Source organism: Panthera onca, chromosome E1 (assembly GCF_046562875.1).
Source record: "Panthera onca isolate mPanOnc1 chromosome E1, mPanOnc1 haplotype 2, whole genome shotgun sequence".
Lineage (NCBI taxonomy): Eukaryota > Metazoa > Chordata > Mammalia > Carnivora > Felidae > Panthera > Panthera onca.
This window is the reverse complement of record NC_138352.1, coordinates 20,226,432-20,242,216: the sequence shown is the minus strand read 5'-3', so window position 1 is coordinate 20,242,216 and position 15,785 is coordinate 20,226,432. Positions and strand designations below refer to the sequence as shown.

At 45.7% G+C, this 15,785-nt stretch overlaps 1 protein-coding gene across 1 annotated transcript in view; it reads left to right on the top strand.

Moving 5' to 3' along the window:
• The window catches only part of STX8 (syntaxin 8), a 253,376-nt gene that overhangs the window by 166,435 nt on the left and 71,156 nt on the right, over nucleotides 1-15,785 (top strand). The gene's annotated exons all lie outside the window — the stretch shown is intronic.

The following is a 15,785-nucleotide window of genomic DNA, read 5'->3' as shown; positions in this document are numbered from 1 at the left end:
AGATTGGAAGAGAGAGAGAAAGCAAGCTGAGGAACAGAGAAAGAGAGAGATATAGAGGGAGAGAATCCCAAGCAGGACCCATGCTGTCAACACAGAGCCTGACATGGGGCTCGAACTCACAAACTCTGAGATCATGACCCGAGCCGAAATCAAGAGTCAGAAGCTCAACTGACTGAGGCACCCAGGCTCCCCAAGTTCAGCCATTTTCAGTTATGGTTTTAGAAGTGAGTTAGTAGGCATTTTTAAAAAATTTTTTGAAAAATAAGTCTTTCTAAGATTTAAGTTTTTAGTACAGGTTTTCATGCCTCTCCTCTCTTAAATATTATACCCATAAAAAGGACTAAGTGAACATGTAGCTGGTTTTAGGGTTGTTAAGTCACAGCCATTCACAGATCATCCTTTTCATGTGTTATCAAAACAGAAATTCAAATATCAAATTACCGTGGCGCCTGGGTGGCTGAATCGGTTGAGCATCCGACTCTTGGTTTCGACTCAGGTCATGATCACAGGGTCATGGAGTCGAGCCTTGCGTAGGGCTCTGCAATGAGTGTAGACTCTGCTTGGGATTCTCTCTCTCTTTCCCTCTGCCCCTCTTACCCACTCATGCACGTGTGCACTCGCTCTTTCTCTCTCTCTCTCTCAAAAGAACTCAAATTACCTTCCTGATTTCCTGTGTCCACTCCATTTAGGGGTCCCCCTAGCCCCAGCCAATTTTTGGTGTGTGCTTAGAGAATGGGGCAGTTTTACTTGAATATTAGCTGTGAGAAGCAGTAACCATCGATAAATGCACGCTTCATAGCGGTGGCCGTGTGCAAAACAGCTCAGGACAAAGCAGAGCTTAAGGTGCAGAGAATCTGCCCTTGTGACTTCCTCTTGATCCTAAGGCAGCATGCCCACTTGGAACCACACGTGTTTGAAGGAAGTAGGAGGGTAGCTTAAGGGAATGTGTAGCATTCAAAAAGTAAAATAGGTCATTCTCCCTTCCCAAGCCCTTTGGCGAAGCAGTGCTATCAACCAGATATGAAGCTTGAAAGAACTCGGCTCTACATGTTGTTACATTAATGAAGGCTTTAGAGATCCCTTCAGCTGTTCCAGCAGAACCTCACCAGTGACTCCGTGTTTATTTTTGTGGCTCATCTTTTCTTTCTGTCTCAGAGCCAAGCAGTCGTGACGATTTCCAGCCGTTGAATGAGCGTTAAATTCCTAAGAAAAATTGATTTGGGGCTCATTTTCAATCACTGATGAGTTCTCTCTGCCCGTGAGTGTGAACAGTGAGATCAATTTCTCCGGATTAGCGGCAGAACGATCTTGGTATTGGACTTGAGTCTGTGGGCCGTGACACAGGTGTCCTCCCATGGCAGGCACCTCGGGCCTCTGCTCATCCCTGCACATCAGGCCTGTGCCTGTATCGGCCTTATATGTCTCCAGACCAGCCTCCGCATGTTCTTTCACACACTCGTTCCTGCTCCTCAGGGACTTTGGCCCTCGAAGCAATAGTCCCTTTCAAAATGACTTTTGGATTTCCAAAAAGTGTTATATATTTTTAAAGTTTCTTGTAGCTGTGGACCTAAGAGTTTCCATGGTTGCATTGGCATTTGTCTGGCATGGCTTCTTCCCTGTAAATATACAGAGAAATGAAAAGAAACCCGAGCAGGGTCACTTTTAAGAGTGAATGAATATGGTGGCCTCGCACCACGGTGAATGCAGTTAGTGCTACCGAACCACACGCTTAAAGATGGCTCGTGTGGCGAGCTTCATGGTATGTGTATTTAACCACAATAAATTTTTCTTATTTAAAAAACGAGTAAAATTTGATTTCATGAAGTTACGGCAAAGGTAAAGTCATGTAATTTCTGAAATTCCTTGGCACCTTTATAAAGTAATAAACAATACCGTTCCGTACGACCATTTTTCATGTGATGCGGTAACAGAATCTTCATTATATCTATACAGATTTGCCTAAGCAGAATAGAAAAAGGAACAAAAATGCCTTCAAAAACTAGAGAACATGTCACAAATAAAACGTAGATGAATTAAGCATTGTTGTTGCTGAATCTTAACTTCCGTCATTCCTGTTAATATTAGTAAAGCACAGTTATCTGATCACTGATCTATTCCTATGTCCAAAATATTGGCAGTTTGTTTTTTGAAACCTGGAAGGAAAGTTTTACGCCTGGAATGTTTGATTTACAGCGACTTCTCTATTCTTGTTATCAGCCCTCTGGCGTTACACTTTCCATGTAACTTCAGTAACATGATATAATGTCAGTAACACGACTTTTTTAGCATGTCTATAGGGATGCCTTTGACCCGCCTTGCTGCTCCGGTTTGTTTAGAGGCAATGGAGGCCCTAAGAGTCAGGGGACATGCTTCCTCCCTTTGGTCAGGCAGCAGGCACCCCTTAACTGTGACATTGAGTCTGTTTAATTCATACTAACCGCGCCTTAGCAAAGTTAGACTTCCAGCGTTGCCAAACAATGGTTGTCCTCGTTGTGATCCAGACTCACCTCTCTTCTGCCTGTCTTTTCAACTCTGCTTCTCGTTCCTTCGTCCTGTTTTTTAATGTGATCTGGACCTACTTCTGTGGTATTCCTCATTCTGTGAGTATTTCTTCGCCATGTCTCGTATTTTTGGTGGCATGTGCTGGCTTCAGTCAATTTAATACCCAGATGTGCTAGACTTTAAATATTCCTGCTTCATTCTCCCCCTCCCCCCAAAGCACCTTTATTGCCAGTGGCGAAAATTCTAGACCTCAGGCAAATTTTTCAGAACAAGAGCCCTTTTAGCCCTTCAGTACTAAATAAATATTTCTAAGCACTTTGCAAAGTGGACACTATAATTGCGATACATTTTCATATGTGAAGGGAGAGGGAAAGGAGAGCCATCTAGAAGGAGTTTCTCTGGCCTGTGGCAAATTAGAAGATTTAGGTATTTAAAGGCATATATTTTTTTTTGGGGGGGGGGAAAGGGGATAAAATGATTACTGATTATACCAACAGTAATCCTCAGAATGAGCACAGAAGTTTTACTATCTGAGTTTTTCTGTCCCGGCATCACACAACCTTGTTTATCTACACTGCTCATTTCAAAGAAGCCAGATCAGGGGTCTCTGGCATTGCCGAATGCCAACAACACTGTCTGGTTTTAGGCAACGAAAGGTATGGAGAAGCCTTTGGAGAATTTTTACCCACAGATTCAAGGCTCTGTATTCAAACTTTCCTCCCTGGGCGGGATGGGTTTATTCCGAGGGTAGTAACTCCCACAGGCGATAGTATCTCTTCTCCTTGCTAATGTTCCAAGTCAGGCTCAGGTTCCTGATTTCCACCAGGAGGATGCCATAAACACACTTGACCCTTGAGTAGCATGGATTTGAACTATGGAGGTCCACTCACGTGTAGATTTTTTTTTCAATAAATGTAGTACAGTATAGTAAATGTATTTTTCTCTTCCTTAGGATTTTATTTAAGTTTATTTATTTATTTTGAGAGACAGAGAGAGTGTATGAGCTGGGGAGGGGCAGAGAGAGAAGGAGAAAGAGAATTCCAAGCAGGCTCCCCACTATCAACGCAGAGCCCTACTCAGGGCTCGATCTCATGATCTGTGAGATCATGACCTGAGCCGAATTCAAGAGTTGGACCCTTAACCAATTGAGCCGCACCCCCCCCCCCACTTCCTTGTGATTTTTTAAATAACGTTTTCTTCCCTGTAGCTTTACTTCACTGTAAGAATACAGTATAGAGTGCATACGACATACAGAACATGTGTTAATGGACTATGTTGTCAATGAGGCTTCTGGTCAGCAGCAATCGATTAGTAGTTAAGTTTGGGGGAGTCAGAGGGCGCCTCCAACCCCTCATTGTTCAAGGATCCAGTGTCATTCTAAGTAGGTCTCTCTGAGCTCACAGCCCTGTAGCCCGAGAATCCCCCAAGGGGCTCACCTTGATGGGCTCTGGACTGTGACAATCAGTGGAGCCTTAGTCCGTCGGTCTTAAAAGCACATCTCTGGCTCTGGGTGCTGGGCTCTTCCTGTGCGCCCTACACTGTCCTCTCTCATCTCTTTCTTGTCCTTTCTTTTTTCTCCTTTCCTGTTTTCTTTCAGGGAAGTTTTCAGACTTCCAGTCTTTTTCTCCCCACTGCTCATCTCTATTCATCACCTCAGTCAAGAGTATACCCTCCAGAGGCGTCCCTCTCAGCTTCCTCCTACCCTGTCAGCCAGCTTCCGCAAAGCCCTGTCCTCCTCTGCTCTGTTTTGTGTGTCCCAGCCAGCCACTTTCTCCCTTTGCTGTGCCATAGACTATGGAGCCATCTGGAAGTGTGCCACCAAATAGAGCAGAAGACAGGAATAGTCCAAGAAATACATTTTTAAAATTATTTTTTAATGTTCATTTATTTCTCAGAGAGAGAGAGAGAAAGCAGGGGAGGGGCAGAGAGAGAGAGGGAGACACAGAATCCGAAGCAGATTCCAGGCTCCGAACTGTCAGCACAGAGCCTGATACGGGGCTCGAACTCAGGAGCCGTGAGATCGTGACCTGAGCCTACGTCAGACACTCAACCGACTGAGCCACCCAGGCACCCCAAGAAGTACATTTTTAAAAACATTATTGTATCATGGCTTTATGATATACTCTACAAATTACTTTGTAAAAATATCTTTTGTATACGTTTTCTTGCCATTTCCATGACCCATTTTCAAGTGCATCGAAGCTAGTGAATTAGCACCTGTGTGGCTGCGTTCTCGCAAAATTGAAGACCGGAGCCACCTTCTCCCAACCCAGTTTCATCTCCTCATAGAAGATGTTTTGGGTTTTGTTCCTTGGTCATCTTAGCAGGATGCCAGCCATTTTGGAGTCAGTCGGGCTCTGTGGAGAACGGTCTTTCACACATTCGACTACTTAGTTTGGAAACTGATGGATATCCTCTTTCACTGGAGTATGCGGAGGGTCGCTTCGCCCTCTTCTAGACATGGCTGACTTTGTCAAAACAGTTAAAGTCGGATTGTACTTTTGCGATCATAACCATGGATGAGGCGTTGTGCCCTTAGCTCGTTCTGGTGGTGAGGACTTACAGAGGCTTAAAACCCTTTTTTTAATCCCCTAGAGAGGCTCTGTCCATCAGGGGCCAATCAAGAAAAAGAGTAACCATACTAGGTGTTTCACACAGAGGAGACGTAGTACAGAGAACTTGTTGCAACACCGTGGGAAGGACTGAGAGAATAATAAAGGGGAGGGTGGAGTAATCCAGAAGGTAGCACCTGTGCGAGGCAGCTACCACATAGACATGGGAGAAGGACGGTTAGAAGTGTGTTCCAGAGCCCAAGAGCATCCTCACCGCTGCCCTCCCGGGACTGCTGCCCAACCAGAACAGCAGGACCATGAGAGGATGACACCAGACCAGAGAAGGGCCGCCTTGCTGGTTCTGGGGCCGCAAGGGAGGCTGCGTGGCTGCAACTGGGGTCACTGAGGAAACTCACAGAGACACTGCTAGAAGCAGATGAGGAAAAAGAGGAAGAAAGACAGCTTCTATCCTTCTCCTTCTTGCTTTCTGAACTCCTTCCAGTACCTAATATTGGCAGAATGCAACAGGAAGCTAGCTGGCAAGGGAACCCAGGAAAAGTGGGGTTTGCAGACTCCAAGCCCCAAAATGCCAACACAGGGTGAAGAAGGGCAGGTGTAGAGCTAAGAGACAACAGGTCATTCCTGGCCCGCAGGCTCTCTACGTGGGGACCATTGAGATGTTCTCTGTATCTATCTCACTGAAATCATCTGAAGTGCTTTCCCAGCCTTTCATGTTTCCTTCAGAATTGTGAGGTTCCTCATGGACCTGTTGAATTGGAAAAAGGTTTATATGTATTCTAGAGAACTGTTTGATCAGAGCCATTGATTCCCAGCAATATAAATTTCAGAAAACCCTAAAAATATATACATTGTCGTCAACAGAAGAAAGTGTTGTTGTCACATTGAGCACCTGGAAGAAATGATACCATTTCCAGTGCTTGGCAAGTGGACCTACTATGTTAGATAATCATAGACATGAACGAATGCACAACAGTTGCACTTCGTGTCTTATCATGCTATTGGCTTATATCTTTCAGTTATTTCCTTTCTATCTCTTTGTGAAAGGAAGAACTGTGAGAAGTTATCTGTGAAAAAAGCGACAAACAGAAAGGACCGTTGGCCACCCTCTGCACTCTTAGAAATTGGAAGGTAAAGCTGAAGAGACCTTCCAGAAGTTAGAACCAAAGACAAGGGAAGATATATTAATTAGAGGCTTAGTCAAGATCCAAATGATGGGAATGTCACAATGAGAAAATAGGAGCAAGGAAATTTTCAAAGAGAAGAATGCAAGAAATTTCCCCAAAACTGAGGAACAAGAGTGACCATATTGAAAGAATTCACTAGGTTCCCAGCTTAATAAATGGAAAAAAGACCCATGTCAAGGCACAGAGTAATGAAATTTCAAAACCCATAGATAAAGAGAAATTCCTGTAACTTCTCAGAGTAAGTGGAAGGGGGCACAGGGTGGTGGTGGGAGGATCTGAAATCAGAAAGGCATCCAGTATCTCATCAAAAACACTGGAGGGCAGTGAAGTATTGCAGGAAGCTCCTGGCAGATGTACTTTCCCTAATGAGAAAGTTAACTCTAGAAAGGAGATATCTGATGCCAGAAGTGAAGGAGAAAAGTAAGGAGAATTCCCTGGATGATAGCAGCGGGAAGACCCAGGTCTGTGCAACAGACCAAGAGACTCCCCATTCGAGAACAGATCTAGAAGTCAGGGGGAAAATAGAATGATATGTTTTCCTAGATGAAAAAAGTGCCCTCAGGGGTGCCTGGGTGGCTCAGTCAGTTAAGTGTCCAACTTTTGATCTCAGCTCGGGTCATGATGTCATGGTTCATGAGATTGAACCCAGTGTTGGGTTCTGTGCTGATAGCATGGAGCCTACTTGGGATTCTTTCTCTCCCTCTCTCTTTTCCCCTCCCTGCTCATGCACATGCTCTCTCTCTCTCAAAATAAATGAATAAACTTTAAAAAAAGAAGAAGAAGAAAAATGCACTGAGAGGCTGCTGGAGAGTATGCGATTTGGTAGCAGGGAATCGAAGCAATTGAAAAAGAAAGGCAATTATTAACTACAGGAAAATGAAAAGTAATACCAAAAAAAAGGAAACATAGTTACAATGTATTACTTAAGAGTGAATGTGTACATAGCCATAATAATTTAGGCATTTGCTGTTAAAATAACCTAAATATATAAGTATACAGAAGATGGGAAAGAGAAGAAGTGAAATGTAAGAGAGCTAAATCCTACAATGAAGGAAGAAATGACTATGTAATATCTAAAACTGATAGAATTTAGAGATTATAGTCTAAGCATATTATTTTAAATGGTGGAGACTAAAAATAAATTGTGGGAACTAATGATGGAGTAGTCAGAAGGGGGAGGCAGAAATTGTCCTTTTTTAAATAAACCTTTTTTGAATTATTTGAATTTTTAAGTTTGTGGCATAAATCATTTTGATGTAATCATTTTCTTTAATACTGAGATCTTCGTAGGTTCTGTTATATTGAGGGATAAGCTTCTAAATAGCAAACATATCTGCTAATTAAAAATATAGAGTTTAATAAGTAGAAAAAAATTCAAGTAACTTTTGAATAGATTTCTTTGTATACCTTTAGTTACACATATTCCCAAAATGATAAGCTGCAGAAATCTCAGACTCTAAGTAGATTTGTCATTGGGCACTAGTGGTATTCGTAGAGTAATTCTGAACCTCCTTTGTGTGCCTAGTAGAAGAGAATGAGTAAATAAATATATTGGTGTACTTAGTAACCAGCGTGATGCAAATACCAAATGGGGGAAGTAAGAACGAACTCTGTGGTGTTAGACTGGAATTATAAGTATCATTGTGGACTCATGATTGAAAAGTAATAAATATCCTGCTTTTAATCAGTGAAAGAGCCTCGAAGCAATGATATTCCAGTAGCAGTGAGCATAATTAGTGTCCAGATCTTGGTTTCCAAATACTGTTTACCACGAAGAGGAACCAAACTCCTTGCAGCAACAGCTAATTCTAGGCTAGGGGAGAGAAATATAAGACAACCCTACAATATCTCATGGCAGAAGTTAAGGAAATGCACAAACTATGATGAAGGCATTTCAAAAGTATATAGGAGCTGCATTAAAGGAACTCCCCGTGGTCAAATTTGGAGCAATTGAAGCAATAAAAATAATAATGATGGTAATAAACACTGGATTTTTTAAAAATGCATTCATAAGTTCACATCAATAGTAAAAAAAAAGGCAGAGGTGAGCCTGGGGAGAGGGTATTCTTGCCAGCTAATAAATGTAGGAGAGGGGCATCTGGGTGGTTCAGTTGGTTAAGCGTCCAACTTCAGCTCAGGTCATGATCTCATGGTTGGTGGGTTTGAGCCCTGCATCAGGCTCTGTGCTGATGGCTCAGAGCCTGGAGCCTGCTTCGGATTCTGTGTCTCCCTCTCTCTCTGCCCTTCCCCCACTCACGCTTTCTCTCTCTGTCTCTCAAAATAAATAAATAAACTTTAAAAAAATGTAGGAGAATGATAAAATTGTGAAATCATCATTTTGCAGGTGCCAGTGTAATTGTTTCAGAATCATCAGTGGATGCTGAACCAACCGGTGAAAGGTGATGGGAAATAGGATATTCAGTCTCAAATTATGACCCCACAGATTATTTATGAGTTGTAAAGGAGAAAAGATACTTGAACATCACCGGTATTAGAGACAAGCTAGCCTTAACACAGCTCCAAATGTGACACAGCAGGAAGTAAATGCATCGTATTTACGTCAAATTGTTAACTCAGGTCTGATCAAGAGAAATAATGAGAGTGGTGTAGACTGTCCTCGGCCCTTTGAAAGTGTCATTGCCATGGAAGAAAGAGAAAGATGGGATAACTGTTGTAGATTAAAGGAGACAGAAGAGGGGCACCTGGGTGGCTCAATTGGTTCAGTGTCTGACTTTGGCTCAGGTCATGATCTCATAGTTCATGGGTTTGAGCCCCATGTCGGGCTGTTCTGACAGCTCGGAGCCTGGAGCCTGCTTAGGATTCTGTGTCTCCCTCTTTCTCTCTGCCTCTCCCCCACTTGTGCATGCTTCTCTCTCTCTCTCTCTCTCTCTCTCTCTCTCTCTCTCTCTCTCTCTCTCAAAAATAAATAAACATTAAAAAAAATAAAGGAGACAGAAGATGCACCTTGTGATTTTGATTAGGTTCTGGATCAAAAACACACAGCTGAAAGAACATTATTGGGATCTCAAGGGGGATTTAAACGTGGACTGTGTATTAGGTAAAGTCATTGCATCGATGTTAAAAGTTTTGGTTGTAACATTGGTTTTATGCTTTGTTGGAGAATTTTCCTTGTTCTTGAAAGATGCATGCTGAAGCTTTGGGGAATGAAGGTTTATGTGTTTGGGGCTTGCTTTCCAAAGTCTCAGCAAAACACACACACACATAATACAAAAACACAGAAAACAGATCCTCTAAGTATGATTTCATTATTAGGTAATGATATATAACAGTTATTCACCAGTGTTACTTGGTCAGTCTCAGTGAGGGCTACACAGATTTTAATTCTTTCAAAATTACAACATTGGGGAGGGGAGGGAAAATATAAACAGTAAAGTTTCCCATGGATTTCTGTCTTTGTTCACATTTAAAAAATGTTTTTTAATATTTAATTTTGAGAGAGAGAGGGGGAGAGAGAATGTGAGTGGGGAGGGGCAGAGAGAGAGGGAGACACAGAATCCGAAGCAGGCTCCAGGCTCTGAGCTGCCAACACAGAGCCCGATGCGGGGCTCGAACCCACGAGCCGTGAGATCATGACTTGAGCCGGAGTCGGACGCTTGACCGACGGAACCACCCAGGCGCCCCTTAGTTCACGTTCTGATACGTTGTCTGAGGAAGGAATGAGCACCTGGTGAAGTTCTAGGTGTGCCACGTGTATGCCCTTTCAGATCGGGCTTAAACTGTAGGAGGACCTCTAGAGAAGACTCCACTTTAGTGTGAACTTTGTAGATGCTGCTCATATAGGGTCGAAAGGCTCCAGCTACTCAGGAAAGCAACACCAGTCTTACTGCAGGCTTGTCCCTGAAGACCTTGGCCATCAAGAAGGCAAGGTGCAAACCCTAAGCGTTGTCTACCCAGATAGTGAGCTTAATGGGCTCCCTCAGGGGGAATTCTTTATGAATTTGACTCAGTTTAGTTTCCCATCCTAAAAGGCATCACTCTGTGGTGAAATTGTTTGGATGTTTATCTTTTCACTCGACCGTGAGCTTCCTGAGGGGTTTCGACTAGATCGGTCATTCTGGTTCCTAGCAACTAGCAAGATGACTGGCTTGGAGTTGGGTTTATTTGAAAGGCAACTGAACTAATGTGGGTGAGGATTCTCTGGGTCTTCAAGTCAGGCTGGAAAGGTGAGATTTGAGTAGGTAAAGAACATTTGTTAGATTATGAATGGTATGAATTGGGTACACTTGGCTTTGGTCCAGTATACCAATGTCTAGGACCATCAAAAAGAAATACCACCTGTCATGTAGGTAACTTCCTCAAGTCTGGTAGCTTGCGGCCAGGTACTGCCCATCATTCACTTTGCAAAAACGTCCACACGTGCCCTATGGTGGAATATCACTCAACCAGAAAAGAGAATGAAGTCCTGATACATGCTGCAATATGGATGAACTCTGAAACGTTCTACTAAGCAAAAGAAGCCAGATTCAAAAGGTCACACCCTGTATGATTCGTCTACACAAAATGTCTAGAGTAGTTAAATCCATAGAAACCGAGGGCAGATCAGTGGTTGCTGAGAGGTAGGGTTTGGGGAGGAATGGGGAGAGATTGCTTAGTGGGCAGAGGGTTTCCTTCTAGGCTGGTAAAGACTCTCTGGGGTAAGGTCGTAGCAGTGGTCCTACAACACTGTGGATGAAATTAATGGCAATGGACTTGCATGTTAAAATGGTAAATTTTAGGGGCGCCTGGGTGACTCAGTCATTTGTGCCTGCGACTTCGGCTCAGGTCTTGATCTTACGGTTCGTAGGTTCGAGCCCCGTGTCAGGCTCCATGCTGACAGCTCAGAGCCTAGAGCCTGCTTCGGATTCTGTGTCTCCCTGTCTCTCTTTCTCCCGCTGTCTCTCCCGAAAATAAACATTCAAAGCAAAATTTTAGTGGTAAATTTTACATTATCTGTATTTAACGACAATTTTTAAAAAGCCACTAAAAATAAGGACTAATTCTTAGAAAGACTAATTTCTCTAGGGTCCTGTGGTTTCAGGCAGCACAAGCAATTTGGGAAGGCTGGGGGTTCCTGGTTTAAAAGTTCCAGTTTCATATAGAATGACAGTAGGTTATTCAAGCAAACTAGGATAAGCCGGGGGCACATCTAGCTTTTAACATGTTGCTCATGAGGAGAGGCATTTCTTTCTGATCTTTCTGAGTATGTCCCCCTTGTCACTGTCAGAAAAGTGGCAAGGATAGGACACTGGATCTGACTCAGCACGGCCGCTCTTCTCTCTGGCATCACGATTGCCAGTCAGCAAGTTAGAAGCTCCAGGGAGGCTGTTCCCTTCCTGGCCTCCCGGCTTCTGACTTTGTTTTCTTTTTCCTAAAATACTTGATTTGGATGCCTGTGAAATCAGCCCCTAGATGTGCACAGTATGGAAGGCCCCCCATTGAGTGTTTGATAAAGTTTTCGAGTTTTGTAAAGAACAGCGACCAGATGTGGCCAGCATCCGTGGTTTGTGGCCAGCGCTCTGCTGAACTTTTTCTTCCCATGGAACCCTCTCTGAAGTTCTTAACTTTCTATGACATGCCAGAGCCTTGAGGGTCGGGGTGAGGTGGCATGGCTCGGCAGACCGCAGGGAGATCTGTGTTCCTGTGGTTGTACGTGGCTGGTCGTGGGTGAGATGGGGAGGAGAGTGGGAAGGAAGGAAATGTAAGAAATGAGCCGGGAGGAGAGGGAGGAGGGGTACTGAGGTCGAGGAGGAGAGACCCCCATCCTCCGCAGCCCCCCAGTGACAAGTGCCTCTGTGTCCCTAAGGGAATCTGCTTCCTGTGCTGTGATTCCTTTTCTTGGGTCTAAAAAATGAAGTAACCAACAGTGACTTATTTCTAGAAGATTTCCTGAATTGATGAGAGGTGAAAAGTATGGACTTTTGGGTTAAGGCCTGCAGATGGCCAGATCTGTAGCCGAAAGCTAGCAATGACATACCTCGAAATATTTCTTCTCCTCGCTTCTGTGAAATTCTGTGTTGACCTGTGCCATCATTTCGAGTCACGTAGGCCAGGGCTCACGTTTTCAAATGCCCATCAGGTAAAGAAAATGAGAGCTGCAGTCCAGGTATATAGAGTTTGGGGGTGCTGGGTACGTCACACGCCCATCTGGACAGGATGCCTGCCTGTCAGGTGCTGGGACTCACTGCCTCCGGGGAATCTGGGCCCTGGGTTACCGGATCAGCTGCTACCTTTCCTTTTTTTTTTTTTTTTCTTTCTTGAGAAAAAGAGAAACCACCTGATTTTATGTGAAATTTGTGAGTCTTTGAAATTCTGTCCAAATCAGAACACAACTGCAAACTAGACCTGGCTGTTTTGGCTGTCAAGTTAAGGCCACTGATTTAAGTTAGCCAGTCAGTTCTATAGACACAAAGGCTGGATATGATGTGGGGGGTCGTGCAGAGGCCAAAGAGTTTACTTTTAAGAATAACACAATTTCGGGCACCCGGGTGGCTCAGTCGGTTAAGCATCCCAGCTCTTGGTTTCAGCTCAGGTCATGATCTCATGGTTCGTGGGTTCGAGCCCCGAATCAGGCTCCGTGCTGATGCGTGGAGCCTGCTTGGGATTCTCTCTTTCCATCTCTCTCTCTCTCTCTCTCCCTCAAGAATAAATAAATAAACTTTTTAAAAAATGTAGATAGAAATGCGTGTGTGTGTGTGTGTGTGTGTGTGTGTGTGTGTGTAAATATAAAGCCAGGAAATCCTCCATATTAAGGAAATTTGAGCTTTGATGAGAAATAATTTTATGCCCTGGTTGGGGGTGGAGTGGATAAGAGGAGACACTGTGGGTCTTGGTAGGTGGGGACAAGGGCATGAGGGTCTCTGGTGCTGGGCAGGGAGAACCAGGCGGCGGGAGCAGAACACAAAAAGAAATAAATTACCTTGGCCTCAAAGACAGGCTTCCTGACTTCCACATTTACCTGAAGCCTCCTGGTCGTGTGTGGGCCCAGCTCCCCCTTCCCTAAATGCAATGGGAAATGCCCCCCCCCCCCATTACTTAAAGGTGAAACCTACAGGTAAAAGCAAGGAAGAGCCCCATGCCAATGTAGCAGAAATCCTGGACCATGAACAAGGTAGATGAATGTTGCCTTCCGCTGTTATTTTATGTTTGTAACTTATTTCCTTGTACTGCTAATCAGTTCTTGTGCGGCCTGGGCTGTACTCACTGTTACTTGGGTGTGTTCATTTGCTCTTAAAAAAATAAGGAAGGAAGGAAGGAAGGAAGGAAGGAAGGAAGGAAGGAAGGAAGGAAGGGGAAGGGAAGGAAAAGAAAAAAGAGAAGAGAAAAGAGAAAAGAAAAGAAAAGAAAAGAAAATTTTAAAAAGTTAAGGGAACCCCGGTGAACTTTATTTTTTAATTAGGTAGGATCAATGAACATGCCATTTCTCCAAGAAGAACCTTATCCAAGATGAAACGGGAACGCAGGCATCATCCCCTGGGGCAGGAGTGGCCATAGCCAGGAGCAAGCGGAAGAGGAGAATGGCAGGTGGGGAGGGCCTAGGATGGGGAGGGAGGGCTGGTGGCCAGTGGAGTTGGAACTAGAACATTCTGTGAGAAACCTGCGAGCCGCTCTGGCCGGTGTGCCCGCCCGTCTGTCCCCAGTTGGGACGTGCCCTTGGCCTTCCCCACCCCTGGTCCGCCATCCATCACCACCGTGCCTGCCTCCCCTGCGCTGATGGCAGAATTTATAGTCAGGTTCTGGAAAAGATGGAAAGGCATGGCAAGCGGGGTGGGGCGCCTGGGAACCAGTTGCGAAATGATAAATCAAGGCCTCTTTAAAGTCTACGATTATTTTGGCATCTTCCACTTTTGGGTTCTTTATACGAGAGGCTTTGAGAAGCAGGGCCACGGCTTACAATGTATGAGTTTTGTTGTTTTTTTTTTTTTCTTTTTTAAGAGGGGGAAAAAAAAAACCAGTTACAGTGATCAATTTGCCGGCTTAAATAGCCGTTGGCTTCTTCGTGGCTGTTTTGCACCTAGGAGTAGAGATCAGAGCTGCAATTAACCCCGTTCCTCTGATTTTACTGTCTCTGGGTAAACTGAGCCCCATCCATCATGCCAAGGGCCCGGGAGAAAGTTGGAGTGGCTGGGGGTATCCGGGACGACAGTGTGGGCAGGTTTCTAAGGCTACCCAGGGAACAATTAAACCGCCACTGTTCCTCACTCCTCGCAGTGGAGCAGAGACCTTCGCCTCTCATTTGCTGGTGCAGAGACATCAGACCCCCGCTCTTCCTTCTCTGGAATCAACCCCACCCCTGGGTTCCAGCTGTCCGTGCCACTCAGTGCTCCCTGCGTGCCCCCCCCCCCCCCGTCTGCACATCTGTCTCTTAGGACTGCCCCTCGTTCCCTGTTACCTCCTGTGTCTCAAACCAAATTCATCATTTACAACAGCCCCCCTTCCCCGCCCGCCCAGACACACATACCATATATCTAACCTCCACGCCCTTGAAACCAAAACAGACAGCGAGCCTCCCTCGGGTATATGTGTGTGTGGCACGACCTTCCCAGTCCCTCCTCCTCCCCCTCCACTGATTCTGTGCCCCCCTCCCCCCAGGCCACGGTGGTTCTCACGCACCCACCCCCGGCCTCTCCCTCTGCGTTCCTGCTGCCACCACTCAGGCCGGCTGCTGCTACTGTCCCTTCCTGAGAGGCTCCCCAGCGTCCCCATCTCCGGTCTCACCTTTCTCCTGTGCATCTCGGACACGGCCACCCACTCGATCACGCTGAAACCCCACGCCCCATTGCCAAGCCGCTGGCCGTAATCCTGCCGGAAGTGCAGCCTGGTCCTGTGACACAGCCCCCAGGCCTTGGCTCTGGGTCCGAGGCCCCGTGCAGCCCCTCTGCCCTTCCTCTTCGCTGCCACCTTCGTCCTGTGCCCCTGTGGGAACCCCCCCTCCCTGCCGAACTGGGCATCCCCAGTCTACTTCTGCTGCTGCGCGCGTGCCCACGCTGGCCTTCTTCCCCCGGTTGCTGTCCCACTTTACGTCTGCTTCAGCTCTGCTTTGCAGTTGGGTCTTGTGGCTAATACTCCGCTTTCCCCCCACTCGAGCATGTCTTTTTACTCTTTATTAACGAAACACGAACAGGGGCGCCTGGCTGCCTCGGTCGTTTGAGCGTCCGACTCTCGATTTCGGCTCAGGTCGTGATCCCAGGGTCGTGGGATCGAGTCCCCTGTCAGGCTCCACACTAGGCATGGAACCTGCTTAAGAGTCTCTCTCTCTCTCCGTCTGCCCCTCTCCCCCCACCCCCCGCCTCAAATTAAAAAAAAAAAAATTATATTAAAAAAACAACAACACACAAACATAAAGGGACCATGCCTCTTCCTGTGTGGTCACCACAGGGCAGCAAAGTCAGGCAGGCCAGCGAGCCTGGTGGGGAGAGTCACTGGTTTAGACTCCCTCTCTTGACCGGGCCGGTGGCTGGGGGGGGGGGGGGGGGGGTAGGAGGGAGCGGTCAACCCCGAGTGATTGCTGCCATGTGGGTCCACCTTG